Raw genomic sequence first — 5000 nt, forward strand, 5'->3', positions numbered from 1 at the left:
CAAACGTCACAGGATAATCAATAAATCATTAATTCAGTACGAATGTATGTGAGTATTACTTATATTTGATTTGTGTTTGATATCTGATTCATATTTGATTATTTTGTTAAATATTAGAAACTTTTACATTTATATGTTTTATATTTATATATATATATATATATATATATATATATATATATATATATATATATATATATATATATATATATATATAAATATTGTTATTTTACGCTTAACATTTGGAATTTCTGCATTAGTTTATATATATATATAGTTTATAGATGAAGTCTGTTTTGGTTTAATTATGATTATCAGATTAACAGAAACAGAATTTATAGCAGAGATAAACAGCAGTATTGACAAACACAAACAAAACAATACACCTGTAAGTCGGCTAAAGACTTCCTAAATAAACAAACAAACAAATAAATAAATAAAACTAACTGACGAAAAAATAAATAAACAAAATGAACTGATTAATAAATACATCAATAAATAAATATAATGAATTGATACATAAATAAAAAAGATAAATAAACAAACAAATGAATTAATGAACAAAATGAAGTAAATGAACTGATAAATAAATAAAACGGATAAATAGATAAATAAATAAGCAAACTGAACTGATTAATAAATAAATAAACTGATAAATAAATAAATTTTAAAAATAATTAATACAATGAAATGATTAGTAAATAAGTAATTAAAATGAACTACTAAATAAACAAAGTTATTTAAAATGAACTGATAAATAAATAAATAAACTGATAAATAAATAAAAATTCACTGATCAATAAATAAACTGATAAATTAACTGAATAATAAATACAATTATAAATAAACAAATAAATGAATCAATAAATAAAATGAACCGATTACTGAATAAATACAATGAGAAAAAAATAAATAAATAAAATGATCAATAAATAATAGGGATGTAACGGTATTGTAAATACCGTCATACCGCAATATTATTTTTTTTCGATATTACCGAAGTCGCATGACTCGGTAAAACTATAGGTCTTCTGAGAAAATTTGCTCAGGCGAATGAAGCGAACGGGAGGTAGCGAAAACTACAATCCCCATCATCCCTTGCGGTCTGTTGTCGCTACAGATCCAGTAATGCGGAAATGGAGTGTGCTGCTAGAAGCGGGGATCAAAAAGAGCTGTAAAACTCTAAGGCCCCTTTTACAAGAGTGCGTTTTAGTTTTAAAACGGCGTTGTAGAATGAAAATGATCCGCGTCCACACTCGCGTTTTACCCAGCGTTTCTGAACAGCTCTCCGTCCACACCAAAACGCTGAAAACGCACATCACGTGACCACAGACACTCTCGGGCAAGCGCTCCAGCATTTCTACCCAGATGAGAGCTCTGCTTGTCGGACTGCTCATCAAGCATCTTCCGCTGGATCTAATCTCACTATATTTGCTAAACGTGATATTTCATTCATGTTGTTGTCTTTATCTAACGACATAGGCCAATTCCCTGACTTTGGTCATTGGAATCTATTAAGTTACTTGTTCACGGGTAACATGTTTTGGTTAAGCGCAAAGATAAGTTAATGATTAATCCAGGTACATTGACTGATCGCTTGCCTTTATTTCCTACAATGTATAAACTTATTGTATGTGATACTTTTATAATTGTCGATTATTAAAACTGATATTCAACAAAAGTGAGGGTGCGTTTCGTATTTTCACTGAAATTGAAAGGAGGTAGTTGTTATAGGCTCCGTTTTGTTATAAATGTCCACACAGTGAAGATGACGCTCATATATGCAGCACGACGCCTCAACATTTCTGCTGTCTGTAAGTTTTCTAATATTAAAAAGGAAATAGGCAGTTCCTTAAATCATGTTTACATTTTATTGTTGAGAAAGTGAAACAACGTAGCCAAGGTGATGTGAATGAAGTTATAAAGTACACTGTTCCCTTTGAAGATTTACCCGTGTCCTCGGTATGTTTTCCATATCAAACTGAAAAGGGGGAGACTGCAGCCTTGATCAAACTTGCGAAGTCTTAACTTACAAGAAGAGGATGCGAGACTGAACTGTGTGTGGGCTACTTAATATTGAGGAAAAGCCCCAATCAGATAGGCGAACGTTTGCAGCCCCGCCTCCGTTTTCAGATGTCTCCGTCTTTCCCCATCCACACTGAGACGGAGCAGCAGGTTTCAGAATGAAAACGGCCTCTCCAGCGTTTTCAAAAAGCTCCGTTTTCGGCGCTCGAGAAATAAGTCATATAAGTCATATCTCTCTTGTCCCAGAAACCTCAGTACCAAATGAGAGGTTTTTTTTCTGTTGCAGGGGACATTGTAAATGCCCAGAGATACCAGCTTTTACCAGATTATATTTATATGATTATTTTCCTTTAAACCCATCTCTATCTAAGTGAGTGAGTGATTAAATGTTGAATGTGATGAGTTTTCAACAATACTAAATTAAAAACTTAAATTTTTTTTTACATGGTTTAATATTTTTTTTGTTAATAAAATTGAAGTTCCTGTTTCAAAGCTTACAGATAGATGGCTAATTTGTATGTCATTGACACTTTTGGCTCTTTTTTGGAGTATTTTCATAAGTTTTGTTTTTTCCTGTAAATGATTCAATAAATACCGTACCGTGACATTCATACCGAGGTATTACCGTACCGTGAAATTCTGATACCGTTACATCCCTAATAAATAAATAAAAAACTAATAAATATAAAATGAACTGATTTATAAATAAATCAAATAATAAACGAATAAACTGAGAAATGAATAAATACATTTATAAATAAATAAAATGAACTGATTAATAAATAAATAAATAAATGAATAAATGAATAAAATAAACTGATAAATAAATAAAATGAACTGATTAATATATAAATAAATAAAATAAACTGATAAAGAAATAAAATAAACTGATAAAAAAAATAATAAATAAATAAATAAATAAATAAATAAATAAAATAAAATGATAAATAAATAAATAAAAAGAACTGATTAATAGATTAATAAATAAAATAAACTGATAAATAAATGTAATAAAATAAACTGATGAAAAAATAATTAAATAAATAAATAAAATAAACTGATAAATAAATAAATAAATAAAATGAACTGATTAAAAAACAAATAAATAAATGAACTGAGTAATAAATAAAAAATAAATAAAATGAACTGATTAATAAATAAATAAATAAATAAATAAATAAATAAATAAAATGAACTTATTATTAAATAAATAAATGCAATGAACTTATTAATAAATTAATAAACAAATAAATACAATGAATGGATAGATAGATAGATAGATAGATAGATAGATAGATAGATAGATAGATAGATAGATAGATAGATAGATAGATAGATAGATAGATAGACAGACAGATACACTGTTAGACATTTCTGTAAATTACACAGTTATTTACTGTATTTCACCCAGTGTAATACTGCAAATTCCTTTTACGGTAAATAACTGTATTTACCGTTGCATTATGGGAATTTAGTGTGACGTCGAACAACATATACAGCGATGTACTGTATTTGTAAAAATTCGTGTATTATACTGTATTTTCCACAACTGCTTCAACGCCACCTTGCGGCGATTCGACTACTCTGCACCACATTTTGCCTGAGGACCCTGGAGCAATTCTGGAGGACAATTTATTAGTGTGCCTGAAGAACATACTGGATTTAACAAACTTTACTCTGGTAAGCTGAGGCAGTGTTTCATTTTACAGAATGTTTTGTGGACGAGAATAGAACAAAGTAAAGTATAAAGTTGGCTATGATTATTTTCTCTGGCTTGGCGTTATTTCGCCCATTTGAGAAATATATAATCTATTAAGATGTTACCTTTATTTAATTTATTACATTAACACTACTATTACTTTAAATAAGACTGTTTATGACTATTAGCCATTGTTCTCGTCATATCTTTTTATTTATTTACATAGGAACCGGTGTTGCAGCGGGTTTTGGTTTAGGAGGGAACCAGAGGTATGCAGACAGTTTTGGAGGACACTTAGCACGAGACAACGGTCCGGCAGAGAGTGTTTTCCCCCAGAAGAATATGAATGAAAGACCAACAAATAATCCAGGTAAAAGCGCGTCTGTCTGTGCTGACAACACTCGACATTGATTTGAGCACCTCTATTGGCATTTGTTTGCTCGGCAACATTGGCTGAAGCGATCTTAAAATGGTAATGTTAACTGTTAGCTAAACTGAGCTAAGTTTATACTGAATTGGACTCAAACTCATTTTAACGTGCAACGTTTAACTTATATTGATTTATACTATATATATTAGATGTTGTGAACTTATTTTTCTCTGGTTTAGAGTAACTTATAACGTTAGCTTGAGAAAATAACATCGCGACGTAACCTATAAGAACGTTAACGTAAATCTATAACGTTACAATATGCATAGAGGTAAAGTTGGTTTTATATTCGCACATTCGTTCATTTAGAAGACTCTATACTGTTTACCATGTTACTTTGAATATTCGATCAGAATTAGCATGCCAGTATGACTTGAAATCAACATTAACACTGTTTATTTGACCGTGAGCATGTTGTACTTTGATAGTCATTAGCTGCTAAAATGATTTCGCTATTTAGAGTTTGCAAATAATACTTTTATGAAATTAAATTATTAAGGGGGAAGTCTGAATCTGCTAATATAAAACCAATTTTACCTCTATGCATTATGCTAATAACCACCTTTTTGCTATTTATTGTTTGCTAATTATTTTTTTATCACAACTCTTGACATTTGGTTTAACATAATTGTTACCATTATATTTTTTTCTGTTTAGATATGGCACTGGCACAGCAGCAGGTTTTGTCTGAAGAAACAAACAGCATTTCGGAGGAACATCTTGATCAGCACAGCCTTATGCTTAAAAAATAAGCAAGACCAGTAAGCAACCAAGGTAAACAAATAAAAAAAAGTTGTGTGGAGGTTGTGGATTGTAGCATGGTATTCTTATCTGTATTTTTGGCTT

At 29.9% G+C, this 5000-nt stretch overlaps 2 long non-coding RNA genes across 6 annotated transcripts in view; both read left to right on the forward strand.

The window, feature by feature from the left end:
* Window positions 1-5000, forward strand: part of LOC141378956 (uncharacterized) — a 140331-nt gene that overhangs the window by 120409 nt on the left and 14922 nt on the right. The gene's annotated exons all lie outside the window — the stretch shown is intronic.
* LOC137488454 (uncharacterized) overlaps window positions 3378-5000 on the forward strand; it is a 2961-nt gene continuing 1338 nt past the window's right edge. The window contains exons 1-3 of one of the 2 annotated variants that reach the window (XR_012394783.1): window positions 3378-3705; window positions 3951-4094; window positions 4812-4928. This is a non-coding gene — a long non-coding RNA (uncharacterized lncRNA). The remainder of the gene's footprint in view (window positions 3706-3950; window positions 4095-4811; window positions 4929-5000) is intronic. The other variant, XR_012394784.1, reaches the window with a different exon arrangement.

Source organism: Danio rerio, chromosome 19, assembly GCF_049306965.1.
Source record: "Danio rerio strain Tuebingen ecotype United States chromosome 19, GRCz12tu, whole genome shotgun sequence".
In the NCBI taxonomy this organism is placed as follows: domain Eukaryota; kingdom Metazoa; phylum Chordata; class Actinopteri; order Cypriniformes; family Danionidae; genus Danio; species Danio rerio.